Source organism: Macrotis lagotis, chromosome X (genome assembly GCF_037893015.1).
Source record: "Macrotis lagotis isolate mMagLag1 chromosome X, bilby.v1.9.chrom.fasta, whole genome shotgun sequence".
Taxonomy (NCBI): Eukaryota; Metazoa; Chordata; class Mammalia; order Peramelemorphia; family Peramelidae; genus Macrotis; species Macrotis lagotis.
Genome location: NC_133666.1, coordinates 252,546,314 through 252,564,829, shown reverse-complemented (window position 1 = coordinate 252,564,829; position 18,516 = coordinate 252,546,314). Strand labels below are relative to the sequence as shown.

Genomic DNA, 18,516 nt, shown 5'->3' with positions numbered 1-18,516 from the left:
CACTTATATAATGTGTATATAACCTATGTACATATACATGCATTTATATTGTGCTTCAAGTTTTTCTAAGTGTTTTACATATGGTCTTTCATTTGACCTACATAACTATTCATTCAACAAACAGTAGAGGCAGCTAGGTGGCACAGTGGATAGAGCACTGGTCCTACAGGAGAACCTGAGTTCAAAGCTAGACTCAGATACTTAATAATTACTTAGCTGTGTGACCTTGGGCAAGTCACTTAACCCCATTGCTTTGATCAAAACAAAACCAAACAAAAAACAAGCCCAAACACTGATTAAGTAACTACTATTACTAAGTCAATATACTGGGTAGTATAGGATACAGAAAGAAAATTATATATATATATAATTTTCTTTCTGTATCCTTTACTTGATTCCTACCCAAACACTTACTAAGACCCAGTACATATACATACACATATGTATTATTTTATTTCATACCCATTTTATTTCATACCCATTTCCTTGGATAAATCTTTTAATTTTTCTATGACTCGACTGTCAAATGAGAAGATTAGACTAAATCTCCTCCAGCTCTCGCATTCTGTGATGATAAGAATTTTAGAAGACTAGAAGAGAATATAGTAAGGGAATAGGGGGTCATTTGTTTTCTTTTTATGGGAGACAATTTCTAAATCTATTAATGTGGTTCTAACTCAAATGATATATGAGTAGACGGCTCCTTTGAACAGCAGAGTTCTCTTTTAAATTCACAAAATAGCTTTGAAACATACATTTCTCTATCTCTGTCTTTCTGTCTCTGATCTATCTCTATCTCTATTTCTGTCTCTGGCCATCTCTCTCTCTCTCTCTCTCTCTCTCTCTCTGTTCCAATAGAGCTTTCAGACAGTGGGCAAAATACACACTTAATATCCTAATTTAATCGGAGATGTTTTGAGTGAATTTCACGTGCACACACACATCTCACATCTATTAAGGACTATGTAATGAAATTGCATGCAGACTGTAGTGTCTTGATTCCTACCCAAACACTTACTAAGACCCAGTGATCCCCATGGATTAAGGACAGAACATTGAAAATGAAAGTACAGGGTTTCTTTATTTTTAATTCTAATTATCACCCACTCCAATCTATCCCACACTCTCTCCTCTCCCCCAACCCAACTCACATTTTCATGACGTAAGGCAAGAAAGAGAAGGGAGGTTAGAAAACTTGACTCAGCATCTTGAAGACCTCTGACTTTGGCTGGGGGGATCCTGGACAATTCATTTTAACTTTGCAGTGTTCCTAAGCAGCTCTTTAAGACTGAACTTTGCTGGTAAAAGAATGCCAATGAAATCCTGGTTCTCTTCAAAACCAAAATACAGTAGAAAATAAAAACTAAAGAAATCCACAATAAAAAATCATTTGTGCATAGCAAACTAGCTTAGGCTTGTTTTAGAAGAGTGTTGTCTCCAGAACACAGATTCCGCTAGCTTCTGATGGCTTAAATGCAATCTCATCCTATCTCCAGAACAAGACAAGGGGAGAATAATTCACTGTCAGGAGGCAGGGCAAGAGGACAGGAAGGCTAGGGAGATAGAACGTTGGATGTCAAGCACTATTAGGGAAAATAATTCTTTTAGAAAGATTTTTTAAATGAAAATTGTCTTCTATAGAGCAATAATTATTGGTGAAAATGATACTTAAATATAAAGAGAAAATGGTGCTCTTTGAGGGTATTAGAATCTGAATCACTTGAGCTCAGGGATCTTGTTTAACCTTTTCTTTGTAGCCCCAATTTTTATCATGGTGTCTAACACTTAAGTAAACACTAAAAGTATGCTGGACAGTAGACAAGTAACTGACTGATGTTGTTTACTTCTTTCCCTGGAAAGACCTGTCTGAGGAGAGTCCTAGACACTTGGCAAACTTTCCCTGAAAATGGAGGTACCCCAGTGTGCCCCCATTCTGTCCACAACTCCTGTATTCCTGTGCTGGGGTATGTGCTGGGGTATCTGGAAACAGGAACCACAAGCTAGCAAAGACTTTAGGGATCATCTAGCCTAATTCTCTACCAAATAAGGAAAAAAGGCATAAAAATGAAAACTAAAGTAAACCTTATCCAAGGTCAGAGTCAGAGTCAGTGCAAGACTCCAGGGACTGTGTTTCCCAGGTTAGTGGGTTTTCTAACACCCCATACTGCTACCCATCATGACATGCTGTCTTCCTTTCTCTTTATTAGTGAAAGTTCCTTGAAAAGAGGACATGTCTTACTTTTGTATTTGCATCTTCAATGTTTACCACAATGCTTGATAAATAACAAGTGCTCCAGAAATGCTTTTTCTTTCTCATTTTCTTTCTCTTTCCCTTCCTCCCTCCCTTCCTTCTTTTCCTTTCCGCTTTCCTTTCTTCTTTCATCCTTTCCTTCCTTTTGTCTTTCTTTCTTTCTTCTGCCCTCTCTTTCTTCTTTTCTCTTACTTTTTCTCTTCCTCTCTTTTTCTTCAACTTTCCTTCTTCCTTCTTTTCCTTCATTTTTCTTCTTTCCTTCATTCTTCTCTTCCTTTCTTACCTTTTTTCTTTTTTCTTTCTTTCTTCTTTCTTCCTATGTTTCTTTTTGCTTTCTTTCTTTCCTTTCTTCATTATGTGGAACCCTACCACTAAAAGTCACATTTTCTTTTTTAATTTTTTTTAGTTTTTTTGCAAGGTAAATGGGGTTAAATGGCTTGTCCAAGGCCACACAGCTAGATAATTATTAAGTGTCTGAGGCCAGATTTGAACTCAGGGACTCCTGACTCCAGGGTCAGTGCTGTAATTGGTGTACCACCTAGCCAAGCAAAAGTCACTTTTTTTTAACACTCATTCATTCTCTCTAGGTTCCAGGGACTTGTTGAGGTGGGGGGGGCAGGGGTAGGAAGGAAAGAACCAATTATATTTTACTTACAACAGCAATTCCTAAGGCGATTCTTTGCTTATAGAAGTTACTAACTTTTTCTAGCTCTTCTTAGTTAAATATCTCCAGTCATTAAAAAAATATTCTATAATTTTATTTGAAAAGAAACATGAATCAAGGAAAAGCTAGTTTAGACTAAAAATAGGTAAACTACCATCCCTTTAGAAAAAAAATTGATAGAATGAGAGAGAGAGAGAGAGAGAGAGAGAAGAGAGAATCAGATTTGTGCCAACAATAGATATAAAAATTTTCATCTGTCAGTGCTCTAAAAATAATGGGATTGAGTTAGCTACCATATTTTCTAACAGATTTTTCACTATCCTTCCCTATATTTACCCTTCCTCAAAGTCACAAAATATCAAGGTATATATATATTTATTTGGTTTATAGAATTTTGCCAAGTTCATGGAAGTTTTCTACTTAACTCTTTGTCATAGATGTTCATATATAAATTGCAATCATCTCAGTGTTTCCTGGAAGAAGTGAAATTACTAAACAATATTTTGTCCAAGGTTTCCCAGACAGTATTTGTTAGTAGAGGAACCCCCCCGCCAGGTCAACTCTCTATCAATCTTTATAAAATCAAGCTTATGATGTAAAGCTTTATTAATAACATAATTTATCAGCCCTTGGTGAGGACTCTTATTATGACTTCATCTTAAATAAATTACAATGATTATTTCCCAAACTTCCACAAACATTTCTTTAACATCTATCCTGTAACAAACATTGTACTAAGTACCAAGAGAGCTACATGGAGCTAGAAAAGTACAATTCCTAACCTTATAAAACTCAGATTCTAGGACAGAATATAACAAATGCATAAATAACTAATACAGATACAGATCTTTGATCTAGAGGTGGAAAGAATTTCACAAGTCCTTTAGTCTTAGCCTCTCGTTTTGTAGATGAGCAGACTGAGACCTAAGGAGATTACATGTTTTATGCAAGGCCACAGGTCATTAAATATTGGAGGTAAGGTTTTACCCTGGGTTTTCCTCACTCTATGCACCACACCACTCCAATCCTAAAAGTTGAAATTAATAACAACAACAATTTTAAAGAAGAGAAGACAAGGATAAGAATTTCTAAGCATTTGCAAATCAATAATGGCCATCACATATTATGTGTAATCTGAAAGAGGATCAGAATCCTTCCCAACTGGAGAACAGGAAAATCTCCATGAATGGGATTGCTATTGAATCAGATTTAAAAGGAAGGATAGGATTTTTAAAAGTGAACACAAGTAAGAAAGACATTCTAGAGTTAGGCATCTGCCTAAGCAAAAATATAGGAGCAGCATCTGATGTAAGATCAACAAGGAAGACAGGAACTATTTCTAAAAGCCTTAGATTTGAACTTATTGCACTGACCTTTATCAATTTACTTTTTTATGAAACTTTATTTTATTTTTCCAATTACATGTGAAAATAGTTTTCAATAGTGATCTTTTTGTAAACTTTTGAGTTCCACATTTTTCTCCCTCTCCCTTCCTTCCCCCTCCCCATGGCAGCAAAGAAGCTGATATAGGTTATACATGTACAATCATGCTTAACGTATTTCCATATTTGTCTTGTGAAAGAATTAGAATTCAAGGGGGGAAAAAATCATGAGAAAAAAAGAAGCTTTAGAAAGTGAACTTAGGGGGCGGCTAGGTGGTGTAGTGGATAAAGCACTGGCCCTGGAGTCAGGAGTACCTGGGTTCAAATCCAGTCTCAGACACTTAATAATTACCTAGCTGTGTGACCTTGGGAAAGCCACTTAACCCCATTTGCCTTGCAAAAACCTAAAGAAAAAGTGAACTTAGTATGCTTTGGTTTACATTTAGACTTCACAGTTTTTTCTCTGGTTATGGATGGCATTTTCCATCACAAGTCTTTTAGGATTGTCCTTGATTACTGAACTGCTAAGAGGAACTCAGTCCATCACAGTTGATCTTCTCATGATGTAGCTATTAAGATATATAATGTTCTCTTCATTCTGCTCACTTTGCTTCAGTTCATGCAAGTCTTTCCAAGCTTTTCTGATTTCTTACATAACAATAGTACACCATCACATTCATATACTATAGTTTGTTCAACCATTCTTCAATGGCATCCCCTCAATTTCTAATTTTTTGCTACTCCAAAAAGAGCTGCTATGAATATTTTTTACACATGGATCTTTTCCCCTGTTTTATGATCTCTTTGGGATACAGTCCTAGGAGTGGTATTTCTGGAACAAAGGTTATGCAGATTTTTATTGGTCTTTGTTTCTCCAGAAAGGTTGGATCAGTTTAAGACTTGACCAACAGTTCATTAGTGTTCCAATTTTCCCACATCATTTCATATGGATCTTTTTCATTTTTTGTTATTTTAGCCAATCTGATAGGTATGAAATTTGATACTTCAGAGTTGTTTTAATTTGCATTTCTCTAATCAATAATGACTTAGAACACTTTTTATATGACCACAGATTGTTTTAATTTCTTCATCTGAAAATTGTTTGTTCATATTCTTTGACCATTTATCACTTGGAGAATGATTTGCATTGTTATAAATTTTGAGACTCCACTTTTGAGGATTAATGGTGGGAGCACAATCTTGGTAGTATTCATTAGCAAAACAGGTTTGTGTGCCCTTAGAGTGACAGAGAGATAGACAGACAAATAGAAAGTGATATACATACACATACATTTCTTATAACCATATGTATATGCATTTCTTAAATATGTATGTGTATACAACATGGAAACAATATAAAGACTAACAGACTGCCTTCTGTGGGGGTGGGGGGAGGGAAGCAAGATTAGGGGGGGAAATTGTAAAACTAAAATAAATAAAATCTTTTTAGAAAGATATGAATGTGTATACTCATGTGCATTTCTTATATGCATGGTGTGCATGCAAATATTGTGGGTGTATATATCACATACATTTTTATACTTGTACACATGTATATATGCATGGACTTGTGTGTGGACATATTTTGTGAATGTGTATACATATATGTAGCATTTGAAATGTTAAAGAGATGTAATTCTGAGTAATTAATCATTTTATTAATATTACTAACATTTTATTAACAAAAGGATCAATGACACTTGAATGTCAGAGCAATCATATTGGTGAACCCACAGTTTAGGTGCCCTTGAAAAAGTAGGTGTTCCTTAGGGTTGCAATCAGCTATGATTGGTTAACAATTTATTAGAACAAATATTACAATGAGAAGTGGATCTATTTCAATGAGGGACTGAGGGATGTAACTTTGATGTGTCACTTACTTCTAAATTGCCTAGTCCTAAACAAGCAATACAAAGAATTTATCCCCACCCATACCCCTATAGAGCACAGTGGTCTTTGTCACCTTAGATTAAATTCCTTATATGGTTGGATGAGGTCTGACCAGTATTGAGGAGAAAATTAATTCAATCTCATTATCAACAATGTCCTTCAGAGACTGAACAACCCACAGGCTTCTGAAAAAATTCTAGTTCTAATTCAATAACTGATTATTAATATGAAGAAGAAATCATTATTTCTCTCAATATGCACATATAAATTTCGTATAGATATATGTACACACGTGGATATATGTGAATACATATGTATACATGTATATATTTCTTATATGCACATATCTTATATACACATATCTACTTCAATATAGTATCAATTCTATATCTTTGCTAAAGTTACGCATTAGCTTAGATGCAAAGTGAAAAATGCAATCAATCACCTAGATGTCTTGCCTACATAGTGCCAAACATCTGGACATTTGGAAACATCTGGTTTTTTCCACTCTTCATCTGACTACTCAGCATTGTGTAGCCATAGTCAGAGTACTGGTATTTTCAGGAAGAAAGAATGGAATAACTTAGGAATTTTCATTTTACTGAGGAGATGGCACTATCAGAATTGGTCAAGGCAACTAAAGACTCAACCTGATTCTTTTTAAAAAAAATGGTTGGAGTATTTTTGGTATCTCAGATTGGTTGATCCTCAGTTATATAGCTATTGCAGCTTTGAAAATAGCACTTTGAAGTATGAATTTCCTTGACAGGTAGTTTGATAAACTTCAGGTTGCACAGAGCTGGAGAGATGTCCAGCGCACAGAGCCTGGAGCCTTGAAAAGGAATCATTTTGTAAATGGAAATCAGACTTTAATATAAACCAGGCAACCATCCAATCACTAAACCTGGCTTTGTAATCAATGTCTAATCCATGCTTTCTCCCTCTTCATTCAGTTAGCCTGATCCACAAATTGATTTCCCCATATTTTGTTTTCCAATAGCTTATTTTTTCCCTTTATTCCCAGCTCAAAATCTGTCATTATAATGGTGTCTGTGCTTAAAAGGAAGCCATTTGGTTGCTTCAGGATCCAAAAACATAAGAAAAAGCAACCCCAAATAAATATTCACTCATATTTTAGCTCATTTCTGGCAAACTTCTGGGTTGAAAATCTAACTCCAATGTAATTTGCTTTGCAGAAATGGAAAGAGAGAAGTTCCTACGGGGCAAGGTACAAAAGTATAAAAGTCCTAGGGTAAAGGGCTCATGACCATCCCAACCAAGAGGAATTCCCATACCCATCTTTATAAGTTATTTATGTTCTGGTGGGTAAATATGTATGCAGATAGGTGGATGGGTGGGGATTGTGGTATTAACAGTTTAGTCCAAATTTTCTAACTACCACAATACAATAAATAAATAAAGAGAAGGGAAAACAGCCTATTTTCTACTAATGATGAGTCAGAAGTCTAAGTTGGTTGTCTGAGGGACCATTCTGGAAAAGTCAGGCATACCATTCAGAGATGAGCTTAAGGTTTGACCATGAAAACAGTTCAGTTTTTGGAAAACTTAGCTTAGACCACAAATAAAAGCATGGCCATTGGGAGCCCCTCTCATCCTACAAGGACAACTAAGGCAGCTTCATAAATGGTAGGCCAGCATTAACATTAAAAACCCTATAATAGATCAAAGGGAAGTATTCAGAGGGTGCCGGGCTCTCATCCTCAGTCAGTCTTGGGGAATAGGCTCTGGCCCATTATGAATAAGTGGTTTTGTGTCTTTTCTCCTACAGAAAAATAAAGAAGACCAACAAAGACCTCCTTTGATGGTTTGCTTCTTCCTTCCATGACTACATAAAATTATGTCAAATGGACTGCAGCCCTCTTAATAAACACTATAGCCAAGAGACTGGATACTTTATATTTGCTGGTTCTAGGCAAGTGGTAGAAGTCATCAATGTTCTTTTAATATGATCTTCAACAGTCTGACCCTCCTTTCTTTTGTCCCAGCCCAAAGTTCAGCCTTTAAGCCCAACCTTGGGCACAGATGGAAAACATTCAGCTACTTCCTGCTCCTACAAGTGGCATAATCTTGGTAGAGCTTTGCAGGCACAAAAAAGACTAGGAAAAGTCAAGAGAATGGTATAAATGGAAAAAGGACAAGGACATGCTTTGTATTTGCATTAAGTTCTTTGAGTTTAATTTTCTATGAATGCTTAGTCATACCAACTCTTTCTGTTTCTTTGGCACTCTCTGTCTCTCTGTCTCTGTCTTTGTCTCTCTGTCTCTATCTCTCTCTCTCTCTGTCTCTATCTCTCTCTGTCTCTCTGTCTCTGACTGTCTGTCTCTCTCTCTCGCTCCTATTTTCACTCTGACTTGATCTCATTCTCCTTTTTTATCCCTACATACATCTGATTTTTCCAAAGCATTAAGTCGTTCTGTTAATTTCCTGTTGTTTTTTACCCTTCTCAGTGATGTTTAGATTTATCTTATCTCCACCACCCTCAGACAGTGATATGCTGATAAATGTTTAACAATCAACTCTCCTCAACAATATTCTGGGCAATAAAACATATTTAACAACCAGTTGTCTCCCTGCTAAAAACAAAACTATCTGACATTCTTTTAAGTTTAATCTATATAATTAACATTTTCTCCATCACTTTCTCAAGTGAAATAGTCCACAAAACAAGAAATCAAACCCTGGTTTATAGTATTATTTCCAAGGTATAATTGCTCACAATTAAAATTTAAAGATCAGTTCTCAGAATTTCATCTAATTCCAACACATCCTTATCTCCAACTTATTAAATGAGAAGCAGTATGGGGACAGATCTTCAATGCAATTAACCAAAAATTTATTAAGCACCAGATCCTGGGGATACATCCAAAGACAAAAATGAAACTGTCTCCCCTTGAAGAGCCTATATTCTTCTGGGTGAAATTTTATCCCTGATGAACTTTTAAAAATCATGATCTAAGTGTCTTGTAATTCTGTTGTTTCATCAGTCCCTCCCTCACTAGCCAAGAACCAGAGATTCAGGCAACAAAGTTCTGGCTTAATGCCCCAGAGGGAATTAGACACATGGTCATTGTGCCAGTCCACTCAGCAGAATTTTAAGGTGTATCAGAACACTTGCTGCTTGCCACTTTGACCCAAAGGTGAATTCTGAAGAGGAACTCCTTGGGGGAAGTTAGGTAATCACCTAGAATCTAGGTCCTAGATAGTGGTGCCTTTTGGGACAACTTCTGTTCAGTTGTCAAGAAGAAGAAAAAGAACAGATCAAGGCAACTTCTGATTTTCAACTGCTTTGGTGAGATGGAGAAAGGTATTTCTGTAATAATCCATCAGACAAAAGGGGGGGGAAAAATTCCAGTGTATCATTCCTGAAAGATTTCCCAAGTCTAAATGTTTATATTTGAAAGTCCTCTCCAAGGTTTGATTTTTTTTTCTTTCAGTACTTGGCATTCCCTTCCTCACTCTTTTCTTGATGCCTTGAAAAGAAATACCACTGGCCAGAGAAAACTTTTAAAATATAAAAATAAATTCGCCAGGGAACATATATAAAATGCAGTGGAATGGAATAGTGGAAATTTAATCAGGATATTTCCTTTTTAATGACTGCATCATTTTGAATCTATGATTCAAAAATGTATTCCTCTTTTCCCAAAAAGGTCCAGAATATGTATAGTATAAGCCAAACACTTCTATAACTGCTCAAATTAGAAAAAAACCCAAATCACAAGAAGTTGAGAATCCAGATTATCCTCTGTTTTCGTAGTGTCCCTTCCCCCCTCTCTGTACTACCCAATATTTCACATTCACAGATTATATTCCCAGAGTCAATTACCATCAGATAGGAGTGTACTCCTAAATAGAGTTCATAAGCCCCTATCAATCCATTTACTTTCAAAGCTTAACAAGTTGATAAAATTAACTTAAGTGGAAGAATAATAATAAAGCATTCTTCTTCATAAACCAGGCCAAAGGACATGCACAATATCACTGGGAAGAATGGGCACACATACTGAACAAGTACTCTGATAGAACACCCACATGACTTGGGCAATTCATAGCTCTGGCATGGCAAGGCTCCATTGTCTTCTCGTGGGATCCTCATGGTGTTCCAACTGAGTGCAGCATTTCTGGGGCTGGGTCATCCAGTTGAATTCCTTAGCTCTATTACTTTCCCCTGGCTAACTCCAGATTGCCAGGGCTAACTTTCTCTCTCTACTCACAAAACTCCTCTCTTCTCATGATGTTGAAGGCTGAGCTTCATTCAGGTTGGTCTGGTGCTCTAGGATCTTTTTAGAATAAAATGAGATCCTCATAGACTAAGAAATAACAAAAGAGAGTATATCAATATCAAGAAAATTATAGTCTGATAAGATGCTACATTGATTTGATTTGGCACAGTTTCCCCACCTCTTCCTTTGCATTGATTTATTGATGGTCAGGAGACTATACTTGGATCACCAATAAGTTAAACCAAGGCTTCAAATCTTCATTTTCTGGGCCAGTTAAATCTCAGGAATGGTTTCAGTGCCTTTTAAGAAAAAAAAAATAGCCTTAGAAAAAGTTAGTTTAGCCTCCATGGCAGAGACTTAGGAAACATTTCTCCTTTCTCACCATTGTTCGGTGGCTGGGTCCTAAAGGCCTTCTAAAGAAAATTCTACCACTTAAAGAGTCTCAGTACTGCCACTAGATAACCCTGACTTTAGGGATAGGTGAAAGCTGGAATAGACCACTGAGGAGGAAGACAGAAAAATTAAACTTGAAAGATAGCAAAGAAAGACAACTAGCAAAGTAATGGCCCTCTGAAGGACTGACCAAATATGGAGGAAAACAAAGATGTTGCTTTTAGGGGAGGAGAATCCCAGGTTCTACTTAGTTCTGAGCAGTGTCCACACTTCCATATCTCAGGCCATGTGACTCACTAGTCCGTAATATGCCAGTTTATCCACAGGGCATATCTAAAAGCATATATCATTGTCACTAGATGAATGAAGTGTGTAGCTAGTGGCACCACAGACAAAGTACTGAATCTAAAGTCAGAAAGACCTGACTTAAAATTTGACCTAGACAAATTTGTATTTGTGCATCCCTGAGCAAATCACCACACTCTTCTATTTGCCTCAGTTTCCTCAACTGTCAAATGGAGATAAAAGAATTTTTATGGTAAGAATAAAATGGAACAATTTACAATTCATTCATCACAGTGCCTTGCATATAGGGAGTATTATGAAAATGCTTATTTTGTCTCCCCCGCATCCTCAACCTCCTTATATATCCTTTTGGGGCAAAATATCTAATAGATCAGTCCTGAAGGGGACTCCTGGCAGATAATCTATAACCCAAGTTTTCCCTTGGAAAAGTAAAATTGTATGGGCTTCCTTCCTCATCTCAGAATTACAAACCCACCACCCTAAAAGATGTGTCCTTCCAGGAAGGAAACAGATGGCAAATATATAACATAGTCTGAAAATCCAATGCTGGACTAGGCTCAGCTGATATTGAAGAAAGAGATGAAGGAAGAATGCTCTGCTAACATGTGTTATCTGTTTTATAGATTATTTCCCTGTAAAATTTCAAGGATATAGTAGTTGATCATTCCCCTAGGAAGGGAGGGAAGTACAAAGGATATCCATATTAAAGAAACATTAAAGTAATTGACTTCAAGAACGAAAGTAGGGACAAAAGTTCTATGTTTATTGGTTCTGTGGGAATCTGTTTTGGTATTCAGTCAATGGGCTGGTGTTAAAGTGGTCAGGACACACTGACTCTTCAGTAAAGGGATCTACTCCTGGAGGGTTGACATTTGTTGCAATCTGTATTGGGAGAGGGAATTCCTCATTGGGAAGCCTCTATGCCACTGAACTCTGTTCCACCATTGCCCTGCTCAAATAATAAATTTTACTTCATTTCTTTAGGAATATTTCACATGCAAATCAGATGGAACTCTATTAGAAAACAATGAATTTCCTAATTATCTTCTGTAAAGATGTCTAAGAAACACAACCTCCCATAGTGACTAGGGTTAAATAACTGATGTCAAAGGAAAACAAGAGAAGGGTAAAGAGAACCTGAAAAGGATTGGTGTTATTAAAGTTTCCTTTTCTTAAGTTTCTTCTCACCTTCCTTCAAGCTTCTAGCTTGGTAGGTGTAACATGTCTGGTTGATTGACTAAGGGGACAGCTGTCTTGTTTTGCTGACTCTGGGTATCCTTAAAGGATAGTGGACAGAGCAATGGGTGTGGATAGCATTAACCTTCCTCCCCTGCTAGCCATAAGTGAGTGCTGAATATTCATTATTTGTATTCTTTCTTATGGTGAAGAGGACATCAATAAAAGAGACAGGAGTCTTGGGAGGTTAAAGTATCTTAAATGTGAGCATTGTGAGGCTGTCATAGGATTAGAAAAGTGAAAAGGTCTTCCTGGGTAATATTTCCCAATAATAACATTCTGAAGTTACATTGCAAGCATGTATACAAACATGCCTGATCATTCACATAGGATATTCCTTGCACATCTCCTGCATGTCAGCATGTATATATATATATATGTATATATATATATATATATATATATATATATATATATACATATATATATATATATGATGACCCAGAAGTATTAGTACAGTTTAAGTTATTAAGACTTAAACTTCACTGAGACCTTGGGGAATATCAATCTATTTATCGATCTATTGATATGTCGATCTATCTAATCATCTATCCAACTATCTATCATCTCTTTATCCACACACACATGCCTAAGTATACATATGCATATATATGCAAATATATGGCTATGCAAGTATACAGCTCTACCTAAATTGTGTGTACACTCATATTTTATGCATGATTGATATAGCATATGCACATGGCATGTTCATATATGCATGTATAGTATACACTGGACATGGATTATAATATGCAAGTGCATGTAAGTGTATGCATATAATACATGTTAGATGTATCTTGTGCTATATGCTTGTGCATAGAAACATGTGAATTCTTGAATCAATATCTATTTGTCTATAGATTTTTATTGATATTTTGTCTTTAAGTGCATATTTTCCCATCCCCGTCATAGGTTGAACTCTCCTTTGTAACAAAGAAAAGCAGCTAAGTATAAATTAAAAGACAGTTTTTGAGTTGTATGTGTGTATCTGTCTCTGCATATACACCACTTTAAAAACACATAAAATACTTTGTCCTAACAACTGCCATCTCTCATTTTTCTTCTGTGATGGAATAGCATGTTTGGCTATCTCTTTTCTAGGACTTGCATATGTTTTTCATTATCCAGCATCAGTCTCCTTTATGTGACCTTTCCATTTGCATAGTAAGAATCACTGTGTAAACTGTTCTCTCCATTCTGCTTATTTCACTCTGCATCAGATCATACAAATCATCCCACATTTCTCCAAATTCCTCCAAGATATCATTTCTTAATACACAATAATGTCACATTTTATTCATCTTCCATGATCAATAGGTACCCACTTCACTTCTAGTTCATTGTTATTGTAAATATTTTGGTATATATTGAACTCTCCTTTGTGCCTTTGACTTCCTCAGAAATATCCACTCAGCAGTGAGAACACTCATTCAGATGGTAAGAAGAGCTTAGTGATTCATTTTGCATTTTTCCAAATTGAAATCCAGAAGATCTTGACCACTTTAGAGCACACAAATATGTGCAATGTTACAATCTTTCCATGAGCCCAACAATACTGGCTATTTCCATCTGTCTTCCTTTTTTGCCAATTGGCAACTATTTTAATTTGTAATTTTCTTATAATTAATGATTTGGAGCACTTCTTATAATTAATGATTTGGGGAGGTCATTTTAAGCTGGCAATTCTTTTAGAACTGTAAATATCCTTCAACATCATATCTTCCTTATAACTGTGCCCTCCTTATCCTCACCTAGAACTATATAAATCCCCTCTCTCAGCCTTCCAGAGATCATACTCCTCTCCCAAGAGAGTCAATTCACTCTCTGAGCTGTTCTACTTGATGAGTGAATGAATATAAACTCATCAAACCCCCTAAGAAATACCTTGTTTTATTGTGCTTCAAATATTGTACTTCACAGGTAGGATGGGTTTATCGCTTTTGTTTTTGCAAATTGAAGGGTCATGGAAATCCTTCACTTAACAAGTCTATTGATACCATTTTTCCAAAAGCATGTGCTCATATCATGACTCTATGTCACATTTTGGTAATTCTCACAATTTTTCAAACTTTTTCTTTTTAATTATATAGTTTGTAATCTGTGATCAGAGATTTTTGATGTGACTAATTGTAATTGTTTTGAGACACCATATAAGATGGTGAATTTAACCAAAAAATGTTGTGTATTCTAACTGCTTGTCTCCCATATTGTTCCCTCTCCTCAGATTTTTCCTATTCCCTGAGATACCACAATATTTAAATTAGAACAAGTAATAATGCTAAAATGGCCTCTAAGGGTTCAAGGGAAAGGAAGAGTCAATTGATGGGATCACTTCATGAGGAGCCCCAGTCATACTCATTTTACTTCCTATTTAACCCACTCTAGAATTTCTCATCTTTTCATCCACAGTTTTGCCCCTGAAAGGTACCCTCTTGCCCTCCCCACATTCAAAGTCTCCTTTATGTTTTGTTTTCCCCCATTGAAATATAAGGTCCTTGAGGGTATGGTCCATATTGTCCTTATTGACATGGAGTGAACACTTAATAAAGGCTCTATCATCTGTATATTTTTTGTTCTTTTGGTTTGCTTTGGTTTCTTGATATCTCATAAAATCATTAGCTTCCATTTGCTCACATTTTTGTACAGTTTCTTAGATAAAGGACTTATATCTCAAATTTATAAGAATATAAGCTATTTCCCAATTGATAAATGGTCAATGAATGTAAACAGGCAATTTTAATGAAGAAACACAAGTTATATATAGTTATATAAAAAAATCTCTAAATCACTATTGATTCAGAAATGCAAATTTAAAAACTTTGAAATAAACATCTCATACCTATTAGATTGGCTAAAATGATAGAAAGGATAAAATAACAAATGTTGGAGAGTATGTGGAAAAATTGGAACACTAATATACTACACAATGCCACTATTAGTAGAACTGAGAACTGATTCCACCATTGTGGAAAGCAATTTAGTATTTTGCCCAGAGTCATAAAACTGTGTATTCCCTTTGACCCAACAATACCACTACTAGATGTTTCACAAGATGATCAGCAAAAAAGAAAAAAAAAACCCATGTGTTCTAAAATATTTATATCAATTTTCTTTATGATAATATCCTTCATTTTCAAAGACAACCATGACATAAGGAAGATGATGCCATGACAACCACATGAATTGGATTTGAGTGAGGAGCTGCTATGCTAAGCCACCAGCCTCACTTTCTACTCCAGAGCCATTTGAGTCCAGTTATGAATCAGGATGCCTGGAGATGGTCCTGGATGCGAGGCAATCAGGGTTAAGTGACTTGCCCAAAGTCACATAGCTACTAAAGTGGCAAATGTCTTAGGTAGGATTCAAATTTCTGTCCTCCTGACTCCAAGCTCAATACTCTATCTACTGTGCCACCTAGCTGTCCATCAATTAGGAAATGGCCTAATAAGTTGTGGTATATGATTGTGATGTAGTACTATTGTGCCTTAAGAAATGATGAGCAGGTTGGTTTCAAAAAAATCTGGAAAGACCTGCATGAAATAATGAAAAGTGAAAGGAGAAGGAGCAAGAGGACATTGCATGCAATGACAACATTGTTCAAAGAATAACAGTAAACATCTAAGTTATTCTGAGTATTATAAATACTCAAACCAACTGCTAAGGACTATGGTATTCACCTCTGAAGAAAGAACTGATCAATAGAAGTTTACAAAGTATGATTTTCCATATTTTTTGTGTTTGTGTGTGTGTGTGTGTGTGTGTGTGTGTGTGTGTGTGTAGTGTCTAGAATATGGCAGAGAGGGAGGAAAGGAGACAATTTGGAACTTAAAAATAACAAAAAAATTTATTTTAAGTGGAATAACCCAGCTCTGGAAATGGATAAGGAAGGTAAATCTGAGCAATATTGTTAAGAAGCAGAATTTCTTAATTAATTAAAGTCAGAAGAGAAGGGATTGATAAAGATGAAAATCAAAGATAGCTCAAAGGCTGACTTGGCAATAGAAGACAGCAGTACTGCTATTAATTTCTATTGACTAAACTTCCATTAGGACAATAGAATCTGGCACAGAAGAATAGGAGTCTTAAGTCTGGCAAATAAAATGAGAGTTAGAGAGCATCTTAAACTCAGTAGGACCAAGGGCTATGCTCATGAATACAATGAGATTTTTTTTAAAAAGTGAGTCCTGGAACTGGAGACAGCTAGGTGATGAAGTGAATAGTGTCAGGCCTGGAGTCAGGAAGAGCTGAGTTCAAATCCAGCCTCAGATACTTACTAGCTAGGTGACTCTGAACAAGTTATTTAACCTCCATTTGTCCCCAATTTCCTCATCTGCAAGATAAGAATAATAATATATGATTGTGATGAAATCGATTACTATGTGGTAAGGAATATAGGCTGATTTTAGAAAGACATGGAAAGATTTGCATGAAATAATGAAGAGTGAAATGAGCAGATTTGAAAGAATGTTGTATATAGTAATAGCAATATTGTTTTAAAAAGCTATCTTTCAGAATTGTTGTGAAGATAAATTTAGGTAATATCTGTAAATAGTTTTATTGCATCCCTGGCAAATAATAATAGACCATGTATAAATATTAGTTATTATTTTTACTTACAAATCATGAGAGTTGTTATTTCCTCGTGTTCAACTGAAGGAATGTATACTAAGCTCCTTCAGGGCATAGAAAGAGTCACATGAATTGATGCAAAGTAAAATAAGCAGAGCCAGGAAAAAATACAAATGACTACATCAATGTAAATGAAAAGAACCATAACCACAAAATAATTGAAAAATATAAAGAACAAGCTTCATCTTAGAGAAATGACAAGACATATATCCCCATTCTTTTGAAGAAGTGAAGGGTTATAGCCACAGGTCTGGAACACTGCATTCATATAAAGTCATATTTTTTCAACATATTTACAAGTTTTGATATTTTTTTTTCTTTCTTTAAAAAAAAATCTGTGTTACAAAAGATGACTCTCTGGAAGGAAGAGAAAGACTACTATATGAGATGTAAAAACAAAAGATAAAAATAAAAACCTATTTTTAAGAGAAAAAAATTGCTCCCACCTCTAGATTCCTGGTTTCAATCCATTAGACATGCTCCACATTTTTGATACTCAGGGAATTCTCTCAGAGGAGATATTGGCCCTTCTCTGACTGGCTGGTCAGGCAAAGATGGAATTCACAAAGCCAATTTGCTGCATTTTTTTTAGGTTTTTTGCAAGGCAATAGGGTTAAGTAGCTTGCCCAAGGCCACACAGCTAGGCCATTATTGAGTGTCTGAGGTCAGATTTGAACTCAGGTACTCCTGACTCCAGGGCCATTTCTCTATCCACTGTGCTACCTAGCTGCCCCTCACAAAGTCAATTTGACCCTTGATTTTGTTAGAGAGTTAAAACATCCCAAAAGGAGGGGAGCATTTATGCAATGGTGGGGATGGGATCATGGAAAGAGGATTCTTTGTCTTCATGAAGCCTGAAAGGATGATAATTTATGTTTTAGAATGGTGCTGTTTAGAGTTCCTCTGACCTGGAAGATATATATTTGTATCTCATTTTGGTACCAGCTGGTGCAAAGGATAGGTTGCTGGGTATTGGTGTCTGGAAGACTCATCTTGCTGAGTTCAAATACTTACTGGCCTTAGATGCTCAGTAGTTATATGGCCCTAGGCAAGTCACTTAATCCTGTTTGCCTCAGTTGTTCATCTGTAAAATAAGCTGGAGAAGGAAATGTAAATCACTCCAGTATCCTGACCCAAATGGGGTCAGGAATGACTAAAAAAAGAACCAACTGAATCCACTGGGGCCAAGGAGACTTAGAAGTATGATAAACATGGAGTTGAATCTTTGCTCATTTTCTCTCCTGGTCTATAGCCACCATGTCCCTTCCTCTCCAAGAGTCATTCATGATTTTTTTTTTTTAATGGAATCACTTTCTAGAAGATATTGGAGGGCAAAGTAAATATGATTGCTTTCCTCCAAGACACAGGTCAGCAAATAACTCTGCCTATTTATTAATATTTTCCCTGGTGGTTTCTCCAAGTATGACCCATGAAATGTCAAAATCCTAGCCTGGATATATATTATTTTTGATGACTGAAAGTATTGATTTATCAATTTACAAGACCACATCTGTTATAAAA

At 35.9% G+C, this 18,516-nt stretch overlaps 1 long non-coding RNA gene across 1 annotated transcript in view; it reads right to left on the bottom strand.

Moving 5' to 3' along the window:
- Positions 1-5,821: 5,821 nt before the first annotated feature.
- Positions 5,822-18,516, bottom strand: part of LOC141498514 (uncharacterized) — an 86,463-nt gene continuing 73,768 nt past the window's right edge. Inside the window, exons 2-3 of the long non-coding RNA XR_012471666.1 lie at positions 10,610-10,730; positions 5,822-10,518 (exon numbers count right to left, since the gene is read on the bottom strand). This is a non-coding gene — a long non-coding RNA (uncharacterized LOC141498514). The remainder of the gene's footprint in view (positions 10,519-10,609; positions 10,731-18,516) is intronic.